Source organism: Mirounga leonina, unplaced genomic scaffold (assembly GCF_011800145.1).
Source record: "Mirounga leonina isolate KUSES-001 unplaced genomic scaffold, KU_Mleo_1.0 Mir_357, whole genome shotgun sequence".
Lineage (NCBI taxonomy): Eukaryota > Metazoa > Chordata > Mammalia > Carnivora > Phocidae > Mirounga > Mirounga leonina.
This window is the reverse complement of record NW_023270702.1, coordinates 4,415,440-4,438,358: the sequence shown is the minus strand read 5'-3', so window position 1 is coordinate 4,438,358 and position 22,919 is coordinate 4,415,440.

Sequence of the window (22,919 nt, the reverse complement as noted above, 5' to 3'; positions counted from 1 at the left end):
AAACTAGAACCTAAGTAACAAACCACAGTGTTAATGGCTTGAGCAGTCAGAAGATGAAGTCAGAACTGCCAAGGCAGGTGTAAAAAAAAAAAAAAAAAGTAAATCCCAGAAAAAAGCAACATAAGGTAAAGCCCCAAATCTGCAAATAACTTTAATTCTTGCCTAAACTTGAACTGCACATGAGTAGGTGGGGTGAGAGGTTGTAAGGAGCCTGTGAGAAAGAATAGATTGAAGGCTGAAGTAATTAAGCAGAGATGTCAGCCTGCCCACCACACTGGAGGCATGTTTTGAATTTGAATCCAGTCAAGTTAAATACTTGCTAGAACAAAAGCAAATACTCTTCAGAGGAAGGTAATAGAATCCAGAGATTCTACAATGTAATATCCACTAGGTCCAGAACGCTAAAAAAATTCTTAGACATATGAAGAAACAGCAAAATGTAACTCCTAGCAATGAAGTAAAGTAGTTCATATTGAAATCAATCCTAAATTGACGTAAATGGTAAAATTAGCAAAACTTTAATGAAGCTATTAAAATATGTTTAAGACCTTAAAAGAAATTGAAATTAATGAACAGATGGGAGATCTCAGCCAATAAATGAAAATTATAAACAAGAACCAAATGGAAATTCTCAAACTGAAAGTTTCACTAACTGAAGTCAACTTCAGTGGAAGCCTTATGAGCGTATTAGAAATAGTAGAAGTATTAGTGAACTTTAGATCAAAAGAAATTGTCCAATCTGAAGAACTCAGAAGAAAAACCATTAAAAATAATGAACAGAATCTCAATTGTTCCTATGAGACAATAGGAAATATTCTAATATGTGTGCGGTTGGAGTCCTAGAAGTTGAGGAGAGAGAAGTAGAGAGAGAGAGAATGGAGGCAGAAATAATATTTGAGGAAATAATGACTGAAAACTTACAAATTTGGAGAAAAATATAAATTCTTTGAGAGAACGCAACTTACCAACACTAATGGAAGAAGTTGAAAACATGAATAACCTCGTATCTATAAAGTAATTAAATTCATTACCAAAATTCTTCTTACAAAGCAAACTTTAGTCTCATGTGTTTTATTGGTAGCATTTATCAAATATTTAAGGAAGGAATGATGTTAAACTCAGAAAATAAGGAAAGAGGGAATGCTTCCTAATTTATTTTGTACAGTCAAGATGATGTTCGTTCCTAAACTGACAAAGATGTTACAAGAGAAAACATTATAAACTAATATCCCTCATGAACATAGATGGAAAATAGTCCTTAGGAAAACAGAAGCAAAGAGAATTCAGCAATATACATAAATGAATGATACCAGCATTTGCCATATTAACAAAACTTACTATTTCTTATTATGCCGATAAAGTACATAACAAAATTTAATAACTCTTTTTTGATATTAAAAAAAACTATGTGTAGAAGGGAATGTCTTCAGTCTGATAAAAGACATCTGTGTAAAACCTTCAGCCAATATCATACTTAATGGTAAAGTATTGAATGATTTTCTCCTAAGATTAGGAACAATAGAAGGATATTCACTCTGTTTTTTACAACAGTGCACTGGAATACTTAGCTAGTGGAAAAATTCAAGAAAGAAGTTATAAGGATTGGAAATGAAGTAAAGCCTCAAGTCATAGGTGGCATTATTGTCTATGTAGAAAAGACTAAGGAATCTGCAAAACAACTACTCAAACTCATTAAGTGAATTTAACAGTTTTTCAGGACACAATTTCAATACAGCTCAATTATTATATACCTGCAGTTAACTATTAGAAATTGAAATGCCATTTATGTTAGCATTCCAATTATGGACTAGTTAGGGATAAATAATATGTGCAAGATTTCTACATTGAAGATTAGAAACCATTGTTAAGAGAAATTAAAGAAGACCTAAATAAGTGGAGTCATGTATCATGTTGATATGTTGGAAGAATCAGTACAGTTAAGATGTCAATTTTATTCCAGTTCAGCTGTTTGTTTTGTTTGTATTTTTTTAAGATTTTATTTATTTATTTGAGAAAGAGAGAGCATAAGCATGGGGAGCAGCAGAGGGAGAGGGAGAAGCAGGCTCCCCACTGACCAGGGAGCCTGATGTGGCACTTGACCCCAGGAACCTGAGATCATGACCTGAGCTGAAGGCAGACACTTAACCAACTGAGGTACCCAGTTATTGCTCAGCTACCTGTTTAATAAAATCCTAACAATAACCTTATCAGGCTTAAAAAAAAGAAATTTACAAGTAGATTCTAAAATTTATATGGCAGGGCAAAGGAACTAAAGCAATGAAAGCAATTTTGAAAAGCAGGAGCAAAGTTGGAGGACTTAAATTACCTGACTTCAATGTGTACTATAAAGCTATAGTAATTAAGACAGTGTGCTATTGGTGTAAGAATCAATAAATCATTCAGAGAAACAGAAAAGTGTTCATAAATAGGCCCATAGTTGGTTTCTTTACCAAGGTACTGAAGGAATTTAATGGTAAATGAAAAATTGGTTCAACAAATGGTTCTTGAACAACTGACCAAACGTATACAAAAATATTGATCCCTTCCTCACACCATGCATAAATATTTAGATTGAGCATGGAGCTAAAGAAAACTTAAATTTCTAGAAGAAAGTATAGGAGAATATCTTAACCTGGAGGTAGTCAAAGATTTCTTCAAAAGAATACAGAAAGCACTAATCATAAAAGGAAAATATTGCCATTTAGACTGTATTAAGTTAAAACTGTTTATCAAAAGTCACTTGAGGAAATTAATAAGCCACATTGTGGAAGAAAATATTTGCAAAACATATTGGACAAAGTACTTGTAGAAAGAATACATAACTCCTACAAAGTACAGAAATGAAAAGATGAACAACCCAATTTTAAAAATGGGCAAAAATCTTGAACAGACACGTGGCCAATAAACACCTGAAAAGATGTTCAAGATCATTATCAGGAAAAGTTCAAATTAAAAGTGCAATGGGATGTTAGTACACATCCACTAGAATAGTTGACAAAAATGACCGATAACACCAAATATTGGTAGCATATGTTACAACTGGAATACTCAGACATTACTGGTAGGAATGTAAAATGGTACAACACTTTTGAGAAAAAGATTGTCAGAGTCTTCACTTTATCATAGCAATCCCATTTAATAATTTAATGAGTTACAGATGATCTGTGGAATAAAAGACGCCAAAAGCAAAAGACTAAAAACTGAATGATTTCCTTTATGTACCATTCTGGAAGAGACAAGACTAATTTAACTTGTAAAAAAAAAAAATCAGGTTGTGACATTTTCTGGGGTAGATGCAGAATTGATTGGGAAGGGGTATAGGGAAACTTCTGGGGTAATGGGAATGACAGGGGTGTGGATTATGTGGGTGCAAATATTTGTCAAAACATTAAATTATACACCTAAGTTTTGTGCATTTTACTGTATGTAAATTTTACCTTAAGTGAAAAATACTGCATAGATATTTTGCTTTTTCACAGTGCTATGGTAATCAGTTTTGAAACTACTTTCTGTTTATTCTGAGCTTTATGAAATACATATATTGAGGATAATGGGAACCATGTTTCTCACTATTAAAGAAAGGAGTTAAAAACATACAGGGGAGAAGTCTAGAAGGACCCCTGTAGTGTGTGTGTGTGTGTGTGTGTGTGTACTGTATATATGTATAAATATATATGTAAATATAGAGATAGAAATGTAGATAAACATACAGGTATATATTTACATAACATACACACATTCACACACACACATTTCTGAGTTGTATCAGCTATGAAATTCTAGAAGCAAAGACACACTTGAAGCAATGAACAAACTTAGTATTCAGATCTTGATTTCTAGATGCTATTCTTTATTAAAAGGAACCAGTGCTTCTTGAAGAATGGTTACTTCTAAATGGTGACTTTGACAGTGTCAGAGTAAATGCAAAATGAGCCTATTAGTGCCAAAAAGTAAGGAAGTGCTAAGAAAATTACGTGGACATGTAAGGAAGATATAGGAACAGTTTCAGCTCTGACATGTAAAGATCTTGAAGGTCAACACTTTCATCTTTACGGTAAGAAAATGTAGACAAACTGAAAATCCCTGAGTTTTCTTGAACCCATCAGAGAATTGAGGTCACAGGTCAAGCCACTACCCTGAAACCTAGAGACACTGGTACATCCAGAAAGTTATAGCAATTGAAATTTGTTTATATGGAACAGAAGCCACTAGAACCATAAATAGTTACACTTGACCATAAACAGGAGCACTTCAATGGCAATTTTGACAAAGTGATAGAGGTGGAGTATGCTCTAATATAAGAGTGAGAAAATCCTGGGGATAACACATTTTTCTGGGATTCTCTTTAAAGAATCTGCCAACTTCTCATAGACAGCAACAGAAAAAGAGCCTCTTGTGGCTCTGGAAGGGAACAGGGAAGAGTAAACATTATGAAATATATCAGAGTCTTCTTCATAACAAAGTTCATAAAGCAGGACTTTGCCAGAGTACTGTTCTACAACCTTTTCCCCAGCTGGCGTAAAAGAATTTCTCCTACTCCTGTGCCCTCCAGCCTTCTTGTCTCACCATAGAAAAAAGAAAAAGCAGAACATAATTAGCAGAGGTCAGGCAAAAAAATATATACATATAGAGATAGTTAGCTAGCTAACACTGAACCCAGGAAAGAAGTGCTGTTCAGGCAGAAAAAAATACCACTGCAGAGACACTTGTGAAGTTTACATCCCAAGACACAGGCCCACTAGGACACTGACCTTTAATTGGAATACTGCGGAATGCTTTCCATATTCCATACTTTGCCACAACACCAAAAAGTCTCCAGCATAACAGATTATAGTTGAAAGTGCTGCAAGACATATCCTTTTGTTGAGAAGAAGAACAGTGAAGGCCAAAGTCAAGAGGGGAGACAAAAACAAGGACACTGCAAAAATTGAAGTGAAACTTGTAGATACATCAAATATTAAACTTAGGCCAACTTCTAGGCAGATTAACATATAGCTTCAAACTAAAGGACTATTTACCTCAGTAATTATTACCCAATACAACCTGTGTGAATTAAAAAATTACAAAGCATGCCAAAAGGCAAGAAAAAGATATACACCTTGAAGTGACAAAGCAGTCATCAAAACCAGAGTCAGGAATGACATAGAGGTTGGAATGATCAGACTGGGAATTTATGATTAATAAGTTAAAGGCTTTAATGGATAAAGTAGACAACATGCAAGAACAGATGGGCAACGTAAGCACAAAGATGAAAACTCAAAGAACCCAAAGAAAGTGCTAGAAATTAAAAAAAAAACACACACATTAAAGAATGCCTTTGATGGACATATCAGTAGACTTGACATGGCTGAAGAAAGAACAGTGATCAAGAAGATAGGTCAATAGAAACTTCCAAAACTGAAATGCAATGAGAGAAGAAGGAAACAAAAAGGAACATCCACAAGCTGGGCAACAATATTAAAATGTTTAACGTGCAATACCGATAGTACATGTGAAATGCTATAGTATTATTTGAATGTGGATTTAGATTAGCTTAAAATATATCTTATAAATTCTGGGGCAACCAGTAAGTTTTTTAAAACTAGGGGCACCTAGGTGGCTCAATGGGTTATGTGACCGTCTGTTGGTTTCAGTCTGGGTCATGATCTCATGGTTCATGAAATTGAGCCTTGCATAGGGCTCTTGCTCGGTGGGGAGTCTACTTGGGACTCTTTCCCTCTGCCCCTCCCCCCACTCATGTGCTCTCCCTCTCTCCCCCCCAATCTTTAAAAAAAATATGATACATGCTAACAGAGTAGATAAAATGTTTAATTACATCCAGAGAAGGAAAAATTGGAGGAGGGAGACCAAATTTAATGAATAGAAAACAGACACAAACATGGTAGATATTAATCCAACTACATCTATAATCTCTCTAAATATGAATAGTATACATATGCCAATTAAAAGATTGTCAGACTGGATTAAAAAAAACATGACCTAACTATACGCTGTCTACAAGAAATCCTCTTTAAATGCGAAGAAACCTAAAGAGGTTAAAAGTAAAAGGATTAAGATATATCATGCTAATACCACTCAAAAGAAAGCTGGAATATAAAAGCTGGAGTAACTATATCAATTTTAGATAAATCAGCCTTCAGAACAAGGAGGATTATCAGGAATAAAGAGGGAGATGATAAAATAATTAAGGGGTCAGTTCTCTAAGAAGGCATAACAATCCTAAATGTGCGTGCACCTAACAACAGAGTGTCAAAACACAGGAAGCAAGAACTGAGAAGAGAAACAAATCATATCCACAAAAATAGATGGAAAATTAGTATTTGCTAGATCAAACAGGAAGAAAATCAGTAAGGATATATGTGACCTCAACAGCGCTAGAAATCAACAAGATCTATTTGATATTTATACTCTATCTAACAAGAACAGCGTATCCTTTCTTCTCAAGTCCACGTGAAGCATTCACCAAGTTCACATTCTGAACCAGAGAACACACCTTAACAAATTTAAAATAGTGGAAATCATACAAATTTTTGAGTCACAATGGAATTAAACTAGAAATTAACAAAGATACCTGAAAAATCCCAAAATATTTGAAGATTAAACCACATACTCCTAAATAGCACAGGTCCAAGAGGTATCAAGAGAACTTTAGGGGCGCCTGGGTGGCTCAGTTGGTTAAGCGTCTGCCTTCTGCTCAGGTCATGATCCCAGGGTCCTGGGATGGGGTCCCACATCAGCTTCCTTCCTTGGTGGAGGGTCTGCTTCTTCCTCTGCCCCTCCCCCCGCCTTTGTGTGCACTCTCTCTCTCAAATAAAATCTTTTAAAAAGAACTTTAAAAAATATTTTCAAACAAGTGTGAAAATACTAATCAAAATTCGATGCAGTGAAAGCAGTGTTTAGAGGGAAAGTTATAGTATGAAATGCCTGAATTAGAATATAAGAAAGGTCGGGCGCCTGGGTGGCTCAGTTGGTTAAGCAACTGCCTTCAGCTCAGGTCGTGATCCTGGAGTCCCAGGATCAAGTCCCACATCGGGCTCCCCGCTCAGTGGGGAGTCTGCTTCTCCCTCTGACCCTCTCCCCTCTCATGCTCTCTCTCACTCTCTCTCAAATAAATAAATAAAATCTTAAAAAAAAAAAAGAATATAAGAAAGGTCTACAATCAATAACAACCTAAACTTTCACCTTAGCAAACTAGAAAAAGAAGAGTAAACCCAAAATAAGAAGGAAGTCAATAACAAAGACTAGGGACACTTTAAAAAGTTAAAATACAAATTAAATCATTTAGAATGCTGAAGAATTACAGGATCTAATGAATACTATGGGGGAAGAAAGAATCTAACTGCATTACAAATATATGAACCAATTTCTCTGAGAAGACACGGAAGAAAGTGCTCACTTATGTAAGTTGGGGAATGAGTGGAGAATGTAAACCTAAAAGAAAAGGGGGTGTAATAAACACTGTAGTCGAATTGCTAAAGCTGTTTCCCATGGGGGTACCAGTTAACAAATTTAAAGCACTCTATGTGTATATTAAAATTGAACAACTAAGTAAGTGGATTTTGTAGGGGGGAGGCCAGGTTTCTTTGGATTGCAGTGGGAGGTTACAAACCAGCAAGGGGAGACAGCTACCTTAATCTATGTAGCTGGGACAGTTTCTCCCAAGATTGTTTTTGACAATCTTGAAAATGTTGAAGAGTATTCATCAGGTATTTTGTAGGATGTCCATCATTTGGGGTTTGTTGATGTGTACATCTGTGTATATGCACAGTTTGTAGACGCATAAATATTTTGTTGCTTGATTCATCAGCTGAGTGGGCTTAGAAGCAATGAAACCCTTGTGGCAATGAACACACCTAACAGCAAGTTCTTGGTTTCTAATACCACTTTTTTAAAAAAAAAAAAGGAACCAGGATTCTTTGAGAAATAGCAGGTCTTAGAATTAGGGCATGGAATATAGGCGATGAGCCTGGAGAATACCGTAATGCCAGAAAGCAAGGAAATCCTCAAAAGTAAATCCAAACAATGACGAAGATATGTTGAGGGAACATAAGAGCTAACTGGAAGGGCTCCCAATGGCCAAAGCTGGAACAATTTGAACAAAATATAGCAGTATTGGGTTATAACTCAAAATATAAATTATCCATAGGTACATACTGATATAAATAAATGATGAAATGAATGAAGAAAATAGACATATTGGTGCAGGAAGATTTCAAATAATTTATGCACATACTTTATTTTCAAGGAAATAAAACATAATCCCACATTCCTTAAGTGTGTGCTCAGCATGGAAAATTTCTCCCCAAAATTAAAGCATGGAACAGGGAAAACAATAACTTTATAGTGGAGAAACTTGACAAACACTACCCCAGCTAGGTGATCAAGATTACTGTCATCAGTGATGTCGTATTGATAGTGTGCATCCTTGATGTAATATGACAGGAATGTCCTTTTACTTCCATGGTCATCCTCCTAAAAATCCATAACCTCAGACTAATCATGAGAAAAACATCAGACAAATGTAATGTGGTATCCTAGATGGGGTGCTGGAATAGAAAAAAAGAACATTGTGTAAAAACTAACAATATCTTAAAGTATGTAATTTAGTTAATAAATTATTCTTTTTTTAAGATTTTATTTATTTATTTGACAGAGAGACAGCGAGAGAGGGAACACAAACAGGGGGAGTGGGAGAGGGAGAAGCAGGCTCCCCACCAAGCAGGGAGCCTGATGTGGGGCTTGATCCCAGGACCCTGAGATCATGACCTGAGCTGAAGGCAGAGGCTTTAATGACTGAGCCACCCAGGCACCCCAATTAATAAATTATTCTTAAGTTTTGATAAAATATAATTTTTGATAAATGATAGAATAATAGGGGAAAGTGAGTGTGGGTTACGGACGCTCTTACTATCTTCACAAATTTTCTGTAGGTCTAAATCTATTTAAAATAATTATTAGGAAAAAAGACAGATAGTTTGGAAGGCTTCCCATTGATCAGGTTTAGAACAACTTATTTTTTTTTTAATTTTATTTTATTATGTTACCTTAGTCACCATACATTACATCATTACTTTTTGATGTAGTGTTCCACGGTTCATTGTTCGCTTATAACACCTAGTGCTCCATGCAATACGTGCCCTCCTTAATACCCATCACCGGGCTAACCCATCCCCCCATCCCCCCAAAACCCTCAGTTTGTTTCTCAGAGTCCATAGTCTCTCATGGTTTGTCTCCCCCTCCAATTTCCCCCCCTTCATTTTTCCCTTTCTACTCTCTCTTTTTTTTTTTTTTTTTTAACATATAATGTATTATTTGTTTCAGAGGTACAGGTCTGTGATTCATCAGTCTTACACAACTCACAGTGCTCACCATAGCACATACCCTCCCCAATGTCCATCACCCAGCCACCCCATCCCTCTCACACCCACCACTCCAGCAACCCTCAGATTTTTTCCTGAGATTAAGAGTGTCTTATGGTTTGTGTCCCTCTCTGGTTTCATCTTGTTTCATTTTTTCCTCCCATCCCCTATGCTCCTCTGTCTTGTTTCTCAAATTCCTCATATCAGTGAAATCATATGATACTTGTCTTTCTCCGATTGACTTATTTCACTTAGCATAATACCCTCTAGTTCCATCCATGTTGTTGCAAATGGCAAGATTTTGTTTTTTTGATGGCTACATAAAATTCCAGTTCCTCAAAAAGTTGAAAATAGAGCTACCCTATGACCCAACAATTACACTACTGGGTATTTACCCCAAAGATACAAATGTAGTGATCCGAAGGGGTACGTGCACCCCAATGTTTATAGCAGCAATATCCGCAATAGCCAAACTATGGAAAGAGCCAAAATGTCCATAAACAGATAAATGGATAAAGAAGATGTGGTATATATATATACAATGGAACAACTTATTAAAATGAAAATGATATAATGGATTATAACCTATCAAATAAAATAAAAATCCATGAGTCCTACTGATAAATGAATAAATAACTGGGAGAGCTCTTCTTTATAATACCAACCAATGAATGTAGAAGGGATTACAAAATTAGAATATTATCAATGGATTCTTAAACTAGGATGTAAAAATTTGAAGAGGAAGTTTACATAGTCTCAAATTTGCCCCATAAGTTACTAATTAACTGTATTGGGGAAATTATGAACTTTGTAGTTGAAAAACTTGGCAGAAACCACCTTAACCAAATGACCAAATTTAACATCACCAATAATGGGACAAACATATCATCCACCTATTGATATGATATACCGGGAAGCACCCAGAATCACATCTGTGACATTCTTGTCAAAATTAATTTACCCATGAGGAAACATCAGACTTAATCTGAAAGAGGATCTACAGAAAATTAATGTTTTTTAAAATATCAAGGTAAAAAAACAAAACAAAACACAAGATAAGGCCATAGACTGGTTACAGATTAAAGGACGCTTCTGAAATATGACACTTAGTTGCAATGTGTGATCCCAGATTGGATCCTGGTCTGGAAAAACATAGCTTTGAAGCTATTATGATAAGTGATGAAATTTGAATATGGACAATGAGTTGGATGATAGTATTGTTAAGTGTTCTGATTTTGATAATTGTACTGTGGCTATATAAGGGAATGCCCTTGTTTTATAAAGGATATACTATAGTATTTTGATATAAAGAGATGCAATGTCTTCAGTCTACTTCCAGATGGTTCCCAAATAACCCTATTTCTGTCTGTCTCTTCCCTTTCTTTCTATCCATTAATCTCTCTGGATAATGACATAATGGAAGATGCTACAATAATAGTAAATCTGAGTGAAAGGTATATGGCAGTTCTTTGTTTATTCTTGAAATTCTTCTGTAACTTTGAAATTATATCAGAATAAAAGTCCCAAAATAAGACCTGTGGGGAATCTGACCTCTATGGACTTACTGTTTAAAATGTGGTCCATGACCAGCAGTATTTTCATTACCTGTGAGCCTAGACCTGCTGAATCTCCTACCTCACCTTGATCTACTCTATTAGAACCTGCACTGTAACAAGATGTTCAGGTGTTTGTAATATACATTAAAGACTAAGCAGTCCACTCCTTTTTTTTTTTTTTTTTTTAGCAGCCCACGCTTTAAAACTTTGTGTGAAAATATTTAGCACCATCTGTAGGTGTTGCAGAGAATCAGAGCGGTGGTCATTTATCCTTTTATATTGCCAGGCAGGCCCCGTTTATGTGCTACCCCCACTCCCATTTCTTTACTTAATCCATATTACTCTGATGTGCGTGGTACAATGATACATTCAGAAACTTTTTGTTCAGTAACATCTGCTTAGTGTATATCTTGCCTTTATCCTCTTTCGAAGCTCAGTTCAACTCTTACCTCATTCATGAACACTTTTCTAAACTTCTTGAACATCTTTAAGCCTCTATTGTCATTAAGAAACAATCTGATCTTTTATTTTTTTCCATTCATCTGTTGATGTCTTTTTATCAGATGCTATTTTCTTGTTTTGTTCATGAGTTCCAATAGATGGTATGTTTCCTACTGTTACAGGCCAGATTTTATGGACGCACCTGTCTTCCAGGTTCTCTGTTACAACTCTCTCCACAGTATGATGCTTATTCTCTAGAGTATGGGGAAGTGGGTTCATTAGAAATGACAAAGAAAGTACTAGGACTTCTGGTTATTTATCAAAAACTGAAGAAGATACATTTTATTAATATTTGATAACTAGATTGGCAGAATATATATAATTTATGATTTTTATAAAGCTTAGTGGAGATGCAAGCTCAAAACATTTTGCTGATGTGGTCATGCAATCAAAAAAGTTTGGAGACTACTGCTTTATAGCACCATAGAAAATATTCAGCATATATTTCTTTCTTTTTTTAACGTATATTTTTTATTCCTTTTAGTAAAAATAAAGGGAAAACTGAAGGAAGAGGCAATGACAACCAATGTTTGACCTAAGAATCCTAATGGTAGAGATATTGGGTTCAGAGACTAACCCACTCCTTAATGGCTTGGGAGATAGGGTTATGGGGATCATTTTTAGGTGGCATTGTACCAGAATTATTGTAATAAATTAGGATTCAACTTTCTGTGGTCAATCAGTGATTCCTCATTTGATACATTAGGTATCCTAGGACAACCTGACATTGAGTCATATAAACTCAGAGATTTTATGATTGTAAGAAAGATATAACTATGTTTTTCTGCAAAATCTCTGATCATTTTACATTCAGTTTTTAAAAATGCTAGGTCTTTAAGATAATATGCTAGATCTAAAATACTGTGAAACCTTTTTGATGAAGTCCTGATTTGTATAGCTCTTTGATAAATATAAAGCAAAACTTTCATGTAAATAACATGCCTAAAGTCCAAAGACCCTTTTTTAGAAGAAATGGAAACTGCAAATCTTTAAAGTATTTAATGTATTATTACTTTTAAGACACAAAGTAACTTATCCTGGTTCTAATGGTGAGAATAGAAGTAGTTGGAAAACTAACAACAATGTGTGTGGTATTTAATAATGTGTACTATTTAAATAATTTTCTATGTGGTAAAAGATAAAACAATTAGCAAGTCATATTACAGATAAAGTATTGTTATTCCTAATATATGAACTGTTCCCAGAAATTTGAAAAAAAAAAAAAAAGGAAAACCAATCACTGCATTGAAAAAATAGACAATGGATATGAAAAAACTACTCAGATAATGCGTTTTTGGGTCATTTGTACTTCCTTAAGAGATATATAAGTTAAAACTATACTGAAACATTTTGTACCACCCATAAAATTTGTAAACTTTCAAATAGTAACACATTCTGTTGTTGAGACTATAGCATGTACATTGTGTTGAAGGTAAATTGGCACAACCTTTTTGGAAGGCAATTTGGTTAAGATGTTAACATAACAAATTATTTACACAGTTTGATCTGACAATTTTACTTCTGGAAATTTATTCTAGACATACTTATACCTGTTAGTGACCATGCATATATTAGGCTGAATATATGCTGGGTATTTTCTATGGTGCAGTGGTCTCTAAGCCTTTTTGATTGCATAACCACAGCAGCAAAATGTTTTGTAGAGACTTGCACTGTATGGTTCTACATTTTAAAATTTTAATATTTTATTTTATTTTTTTAAAGACTTTATTCATTTATTTGACAGAGAGAGGGAGAGAGCGAGCAAGCACACAAGCAGGGGGAACAGTAGGCAGAGGGAGAAGAAGGCTCTGGCTGAGCAGGGAGCCTGACACGGGACTCGATCCCAGGACCCTGGGATCATGACCTGAGCTGGAGGCAGACACTTAACTCGCTGAGCCACCCAGGTGCCCCTTAAAAATTTAATATTAAAAAAATTTAAATCTCATAAATGTTATCTATTTAAAAAGTTACTTATTGAAAGTTATAATTTTGTATATTCCATGCATCACATCAAATAGCTCACATTATCTTACTACGAATCATGGGTACCTTGATCATGTGATTAAGTTAGTATGTATCAAATTTCTCCACTGCAAAGTTATATTTTTCTCTTATAGTTAATCATCTCTAATGGAAAAGATACTTTGAGACTAGACAAATCTTGTTTCTCCTTAAACTTTTGTCACTAATTTTAGTATCTATTCGTGGATTGCGCCTGCAGTAATTATTGTGGTGTTGGATTAAAGTTGATTCTCTATTTCTCTTTTCTAATTCACTAGGTAGAATTTTATTTTTAAAGCTATTCCTTCCTCTATTTATGTATTTACTTAATTATATGTATCACTACATACCATGAATATTTAACTTATTCTATAAAATCCAGTACCATTTTTTATTTTGTTCCTCAATTTGATTCAGCTTCAGTCGTTAGGACCATTTGGTCATTAGGTCATAAGTCTTGTTGGCTCCTCTGTTCTTTCAAAAGCCACCAATTATTTTAGCATTTTCTTATTTTCCCTACACCACCAGATAACCCAGGTTAACCTTATTATATTCCCTGTCCCTGTCCTGGAATCAAGCACTTCCTTAAGTGTCTTTAGAGAAATAATTTTTTTTGTGGCCTTTATGCCAGAAATGCATAATCTCATACTAATTATTAAAAAAATAGATAAATCCATATTGATGGAAATTCTATAAAATAATTGATAAGTATTGCTCAAATGTCAAGGTCATAAAAGACAAGGAAAGACTGAGGAACTTGTACAGACTAGAAGACCAAGGAGTTATAACAAAATGCAGTGTGGGATCCTGGATAGGATTGTGGAACAGAAAAAAGACATTAGTGGAAAGTTTGCTGAAAGTAGAATAAGGTCTGTGGTTTAAATGATAATATTGTAACAATGTTTATTTCCTGTTTTTGATAATTTTGCTGTAGTATATAAGATGTTAACATTATGGAAAGCATAGTAATAGATATAAGGAGATTTGTAATATTTTTATAACCTTTCTGTAAGGTTAAAATTAGTTTAAAATAAAAAATTAAAAATATTAAATTAAAACATACATTGAAGTACTCTGGAAAGCTCTCCAAAATGTATTCTAAGTCTCAGAAAGAAAAATTAATTGTATATTGTGTCAAAATATGTGTATTTATAGATATGATGTTTGGAATGACACAAAGAAAACTATCAATGTTTGTAGCCTCTGTAGGGATTTTGGGGGACAGAGTGAAATAATTTTTATTGTATATCGTTTTTCTTTTCCTTTTTATGTGCAGGTATTACCTAGGCCAAAAAAAAAAAAAAACAACACAACAAAATTAAAAAAATCTAAAGGGCATTGTATTGCCAAAGTTAAGTGTAATGATTTATGCAGTTAATATAAAAAATGTGTAGGTTATTATTTAAACATATAGTTAAATAAATGATGATATTTTAATCATATTGATGAGATTAATTCATATATTTTAATATCAAAAGATCACTTTATTTATGTCTCTTTAACTTTTTAAATAGTTGTCTTCAGAGGGCTATGGGTCTTGGACTCCACTCAAGCAGGCTATAATTTAAAAAGTGCTTGATCACCACTGCTGTAAAGATTTCTCTGTCTCAATAATTGATTCTTTTCCACATCTCTTCTCTTGCCTAGAATGCCTTTCTGACTTTTCCCTTAACTGGCTATCTCCTCCTCTTTAAAACTCAAATTAGATTTAATCTTCTCCAGAAAGCTTTTCCTGACCCCTAGTCCCCAAATTTGGGCTTGACACCAATCCTATATGTTTTTATTACACTGTGTCATAACCTCCATTTTATTAAAACTATTTATTTTTTAGTCTCAATCTTAGATTATATGCAGTTTAAGGGAAGAGACTAAGTATTTTGTCACTGTACTATTTATACTTTAGAGAATGACAAACCTTTATCTAAAATAAGATATTTTTTTTAAAGGATGCAATTAAAATAAGTCTAAACTATGAATAAAGAGATCTCATGCTTCCTGCAATGAACAGATCCACACAGGATTATATCATCTGTATGAAAACAGAGTGAGCTCACAAGGTCTAAATTCTGGGGGGGGGGGGGGAATCCACTAAATTTAAAGGACATAATAGATAATAGCTTGAAGGAATCTTAGAGATGAACTATTAGAGCCCACTGTTTTCATTCTATGCTTTTTTTAAAAAAATTGAAATATAATTGACATATGGCATTAGTTTCAGGGGTATGACATAATGATTCAATATACATGTATATTGTGAAATAGTTACCACATTAACATCCATTACCATACATAGTTACAAATTTTCTCTTTCTCATGATGAGAACAGTTAAGATCTATTCTCTTAGCACCTCTCAAACATACAATGCAGTATTACTAACTATAGCAACCATAGTATACGTTATATCCCCAGAGCTTGCTTATTTTATAACTGGAAGTTTGTACCTTTGAGCCCCTTCACCATTTCACTCACCTCCAACCCCCCACCTCTGGCAAGCATCAATCTATTCTCTATGTATGAGTTTTCTTTTTCATGTTTTTATGTATAAGTGAGAACTTACGGTATTTTCTTTCTCTGTCTTATTTCACTTAGCTTAATACCCTCAAGGTCCATTCATGTTGCTGTAAATGGCAGGACTTCCTTCTTTTTTATTGCTGTATAATATTTGTGTGGTGTGTGTGTGTGTGTGTGTGTGTGTGTGTGTGACATTTTCTTTATCCATTTATGTATTGATGAACACTTAGGTTGTTTCCATGTCTTGACTGTTGTAATCGATGCTGCAGTGAACATGGAGCGTACATATCTTTTTGAATTAGTGTTCCTGTTTTCTTCAGACACGTACCCAGAAGTGGAATTGCTGAATCATATGGTAGTGCTATTTTTAATTTTTTGAGGAAGCTCTGTACCGTTTTCCATAGTGGCTGTAGCAATTTACATTCCCACCAACAGTGCACGAGGGTTCTCTTTTCTCCACATCCTAACATTTGTTTGTCTCTTGATAATAGCCACTCTAATAGGTATGATGTGATACTGTGAGAGCACGCTTTTTATACACATGAGGAAAAGATAGAGGAACTTGCTGTTTAAGTTGGGTTCTTTTGATTTCAAAAAGCAGATTTGAGTAGTAAAGGGGGACTTTATTCTAACATTTCACTTGGGGTGTTAAGTGTGGGGTCACAGTGTGAAAATTAGAAGACACTAGAGTAGATGTATGAATCCTACAAAGTTGTTTCTTTGTCCAGGTCACCACAGCTCTGAATGTGGGTTGGGTATCACTGTGGTTCTCTGTCTTGGACTTGACACTTTCATAAAAGCATAACCTTTACAAACATTCACCATGGCCATAGACAAGAGAAATAAAACCTCACAGAAATCCCAGAAACATTACATATCTAGACAGTTCCACTGTAGCCCTGGGATCCTAGTGAAGGAATTCCTGGGTATCCTTCTTACGGCTTTGCCATTAACATGACTCCATGGCTCTCCCCATGACATTTTGCTTTTTGTGTCTGTTTCTACTCCCTATTACCAATAAGTCCATTCTACTCTGTGTATATTCAAGACAAAACAGAACAAAAACTATATATTGTAGCTGCTAACTAAACTTTATGAATTATCACAACTCTAGTTTTTAGAATCCCTTATGGCCCCTTTCATGGCTTTCCATATATATATATATTATATAAAAGCTATGTTTCTCAGTACCTCATTCTCTTTTTATTTTCCAGTTTAGTTTCTGGAGACAGTCTGTGCCTGCTCATTTAGTGTGTGTGTATGTTTCTGTGTGTGTGGCTGGGTCATAGATTTGTTCCTATTGTGTGAAATAACCTTTGGATGGCTTAAGAGTCCACACTTGGGCTCAGTTATAACTGGAGAAGAGTTGGAAGATGGAATGGGGTGGCTTTTTCTCAAAATATGACCTAGAAAGTAAATATCAATACTCTGAAAAAAAATCAAAATCAGAAAATATAATGGGCAAAACTAAGATTGTAGTTCCTTAGACATTAGTGGTCTGCCAAACAAAATCAAAATATGGGTTGGAAATAAGACCAAAATATTAGATTAGATTAAAAAAGTCAATTTATATAAATTTTGGACTTGTTTTTTCATATACATAGTAAACTGCAAATTCTGGGTGTCCAGAACTGCTTTGGATGTGTTAAGTGTGACACCTTATACACTATGGACATTCCATCAATATTAAAAAAGTGTGATAACAGCTGGAGATATTTCACAAGATGCATTTTTACCTCTTTTCCTGTTGGTGTTCTCAAGCTTTGCTTGGAATAATGTTTGAATGAATGTTCCATATTAATTTCTAGAACTCTAAATTTAGTGTCTATGGAAACATCCTGATATTTAAACATCTGAGCTTCATTTCAAATATTTTGGATAGTTCATTAATTTTTTCTTTGCAATGAAGTGACTTATTATTTTTAAAAGTTATCATTATTTGAAAAACCACATCTAGAGAATTGAAGAAAACCAAGATATTAGTGCTGTTTTTCTCTTAATAATCTTAAGATTTTTTTTTACAATTACTTAAAGAATATGCTAAATCATTTCTTTTCCAAGATCTGGGACAGATTTCTTTTATGACAGACCTCACTGGTTCTTCTGTGATCTCTCTGTCTCCCAGTGTCATTTGTCACGAGAAACATAGACACTGTCTAGGTTGGGTTCACATCAATAATAGAGTACACTTAAGGTATCACGGGAAAAAAAAACAACCATATATCTAGAGTTTATACCTGTGACTTAAAGTAATGTTATTCCTTACATGAAGGTGATTAAAAGTCACAGGACCTTGATGTTGGATGTTGGGGGAAAAAAGGGACATCTCACTGAGTGCATTTGAAGAAAGTGGTGGTTAAATAATAATGCTGTTTGCTGATTGTATCTACCAAATTCAATCCACTTGATAAAATGGTTGTAGCTTCAGTCATCATTTATAGGTCCTTGATCCCCCCTCTCTATTTCCAATCCAACTCATTTTCCTAAACTCTAGACCCATATACTCACGTGTTTACTGGATATTGCTATTTGGATATTCTATGAAAAGCTGAATCTAAAATGTACCAAAGTATACTTATCATTTAGCTCTCCCATTTCCAAACCACCTTTACCTGGGTTTCTATTTTGTTGAATGACATCAGCATCCACTAAGCTAGTCAAGGCAGAGATACATTAATCTCCCTTTCTTTCATCCTTATATTGGATACCTTCCCAAGAACACCCAATCTTGGTTGCTCTATCTACAAAAGATTTCTATCCATTTTTGTGTTTAGTCTCCTTGCCATTTTTTTTTCACTTAAAATACTTTGTTGTAGGGTGCCTGGGTGGCTCATTGGTTAAGCGCCTGCCTTCCGCTCAGGTCATGATCCCGGTGTCCTGGAATCGAGTCCCACATCGGGCTCCCTCATCAGTGGGAAGCCTGCTTCTCCCTCTCCCACTCCCCCTGCTTGTGTTGCCTCTTTCGCTGTCCCTCTGTTGAAAAATAAATAAAATCTTAAAAAAAAATACTTCATTGTATCTCTAACTTTATTCTTTACCTCCTTCTCCCCTTTGGAGCTAATGTGATTTTACTAAAATGTGAAACTGGGCATTTCTCTTTTCTGATTGCTGCTTTAGCAGAATCTGTTTCTTTTGTGATCTTCACACTACATTCTAGACTTCCTGAATTTCTTTTGGTTTGCTGACTACATATTCTTACTCTTTGCTTTAGGCCCACAAACTTATTGCCTGCTTGCCTGAGAAACATTTTCTTTGCCTGATAATTCTTACCAATTGCTTTGGCTCTCTGCTTCAAAGTTGAGTACTTCAGGTAGAACTCCTCAGCTTTATAAGGTTAAATATCTCACCGATGAGCTTCTAGAGCACTCTGTACTTCCTCTATCCTAATATTCTGAATTGAAATAGCTTATTCAATAAATGTCTGCCTGGTAGGTTATAAACCTTATAAGGATGGAAACCTCTTATTTCTCATAACTCCAACATCTATAGAATTTACCTAGTAAGTATCAATGAATACTTGTTAGATAAATGAGTGACTGAAAGTACTCTGATTTAACCTGTTTAATAAGAGTATATTGGCCTTATTTCATGCTTAACTAATTATCAAATAACAAGACTTCCCATAATTGATATGCAGAGAACACATTCTTTTCACAGTCTAGATGATTATTTTCATATGAAGGGTGATCCATTCACATAATTGTGGCCTATATCCCCATCCTCACGTGCTTCTTTCTGGAGGGAGTGGGTGGGTTATGGGACTTACAAATTTTGGAAGAATAAATTGAATATGCTTGCCTAGTTATTTCTTTTTATCTTTCTCTTTGGATTCAAACCTGTTCACAGAAAGTGTGCTTCTCTATGTGTTAAGGTTTACAGATATCGTCTCCCATGTGAGAAGGTCTGTGGTGTCCTCATCCTTCCTGTGCCTGGGTTGGGTGTTTGTTAAAATCTGGGTTCACAATTAGGAAACCTGCTTGCTGCAGCTATAACCCCATTCTTTTTTTTTATGAGATTTGGCATTAAAGGAGATATTTGTAATAAGTCTTTTGTCTTAGTCTGCTCCAGCTGCTACAACATAATACCGCAGACTGGTTGACTTAAACAACAGGCATTTATTTCTTATGGTTCTTTAGGCTGGGAAGTCCAAGATCAAGGTACCAGCAGAGTTGGTGGTGACTGGTGAGAGCCTCTTCTTCATTTGCAGATGGCCACCTTCTTGTTGTATCTTCACATGGCAGAGGGAGAGAGAGAGAGGAAGAGGGCTCTTGTCTCTTTCTCTTCTTAAAGGGCACTTATCCCATCATGGAGGACTCACCCTCATGACCTCATCTAAGTCTAATTTTCTCCCAAAAGGCCCACCTCCAAATACCATCTCACTGGGGATTAGGGCTTTAATATATGAATTTTGGGAGGACACAAGTGTTCAGACCAGAGCATCCTCCATTAGCTTTTCTATCTTTCTTGTTTTTTAACTGTCTCGGGGGGAAAAAAAGGGAAGTGGAGTACCACTTACTGAGCCTCACCGAATCTCAGCATTGTCACTGTACCATTTCTGCATTCTAGGCTATTTTTTTTCATTCATTCACATAGTCAACAAATACTTATTAAGTGTCTTCTATATGCCAGGTCATCCCTAGGAAGGTTAATTCTTCCACCCCGGCTTTTTAAAAAGTAAAAACAGTCATCAGAGTGTTCATGGCTTTATTTGCACTAGATTGTAAACATCATGTTGAAGTTGTATTGGATAGTGTTTGGAGTTCATATTATTCTGAGTGGATTTCAAAGTATGTACAGTTTGCTTTGAAAAGTATTTTGTATGTATAATTCATTTTTGGAGACTAGTTTATATGTTCATCTCTCTCTCTTTTTTTTTTTTTTACCACTTTTTAATTCTAGGTAAGAAGAATAAGCTGTTCTTTAAGCTTCTAAATGTTTCAAGCATTGTGCCCCTGCCTTCAATTAATTTAATTTGTACTTAAAGGATATCTATAACTACATTTCAGCAAAAACAGTTTCCATAGTAACATCATAGATTTTCTAAATTCAGGCTATGATGTAATTAACTAAAATGACTATCATACCAAAATTCTTATTTATTTCATCTGCAGCATTCCTTATTTAAATCTATTGTGATATACACATATTTTCCACATCTGAATTTAACTTGGAGGTATAGGACATTTTCCAGTTGCTTCTATTTTAGAAATTCTTGTTTGATTTCACAGTATTATGGAATTCACATTTCTGTTAGAGTTAAGATATCGACAGAATAGGCTGGATTATGTAGAGTATATCTATATGATGTTGACCTAGTTTTTATAAAATTATGGAAATTTTCTATCCATGCTGACAGCTTGTGGAATATCATTGTAGTCAAAATATTACGGAAGAGTGAATCTCACACACTAAATTGATTGTTACTGTTAGATCTATTAACATATTACATTATGAAGTAGTTGAGGATCTTGCCTTTAATTTCCTAAAGTACCCAATTTAATAAGATTTTTTTTACATTTATATAAAGTTTTTAGTTAATTGTTTTTCTATTAAGTAGTTATGAATAGTAGTTGTGAATACCTATTCTGTATATTTGTATACAATTGGTATTACTTTCCAAAGGGCTGTAATGGTAGAAAACTTCAGGATCTTTGCTTTTGGGTCCATATCAGGTATTTATTTGACTAAATCTAGCCTTTTAAGCCTGTAAACTCTAGTAAATAGATTTTCTTTACTCACATAAAATCTTTCTTTTTTGCTCACATTTCCCTTTGTTCCTTATTTATGGCCATAGTCAGAAACAAAAATGTGCAGGATAGAAAATCAAGAGAATCTATTTGTGGACATAGGTTATATTTCAGAGGATAAAAGAAAAAGTGACAAAGGAAAAAGTTGTTATGTATGTTAATAATGTCCAAGATGCCCCATCTACTGCTTGGCGACCCCAGGAGAGTTCAGTATAATCTTCAGAGGGAATCCTTCACAATAATTTACCAAGATAGATCCAGTTGCTTTTTCCTCTTTATATTCAAAGAAAAACTTATTTTCCTTTTATGGCACATTTTATTATATACATATTATCATATATTTAAATATCTCCTCTACTAATCTCTAGGTTCTATTATGATAGTAAGTTCCAAGAAAGCATTTGTCACATTGGCAGCAGTTTCAGAGACATCAAATAAAGATGAAAATATGCTGGATTTGGGAAACTTGGAGATTATTGGTGATATTTGCTAGAATAAATTCAGGGAGTGTTTGGGTATATTCATCAGCATTCACTCAGGTAATATATGCCATTCCATGTATTCTGTGCAGAAAGGGTTTCATATAGAATTAAGGGTTTACAGGGCTTGTTGGATGAACTGAAGGAATGATGCTCAGGGAAGCAGCCACAGAGGATAAGGGGAGTAGTTGCCCAAAGGTCAGGGAATTAGACATAAAATATTTTAGCATAGAGAGCTAAAGTAAGACTTTCTCAAAAGTTTGCCAGAAGCTCCAACAGACACATGAAAAGATGCTCAACATCACTCATCATCAGGGAAATACAAATCAAAACTACAATGAGATATCACCTCATGCCTATCAGAATGGCTAAAATCAACAACACAAGAAACAACAGGTGTTAGTGAGGATATGGAGAAAGGGGAGCTCTTTTACACTATTAGTGGGAATGCAAACTGGTGCAGCCATTCTGGAAAACAGTATTAAGATTCCTCAAAAAGTTAGAAATAGAACAACCCTGTGATCCAGCAATTGCACTACTAGGTATTTATCCAAAGGATATAAAAATACTAATTCAAAGGGATATAGGCCAGAACATAAGCACATGACTACACCTAACTGCACCCTGATGTTTATAGCAGCATTATCTACAATAATAAAGCTATGGAAATAGCCCAAGTGTCCATCAACTGATGAATGGATAAAGAAGATGTGGCATATATATATATATATATATATATATATATATATATATATATATATATA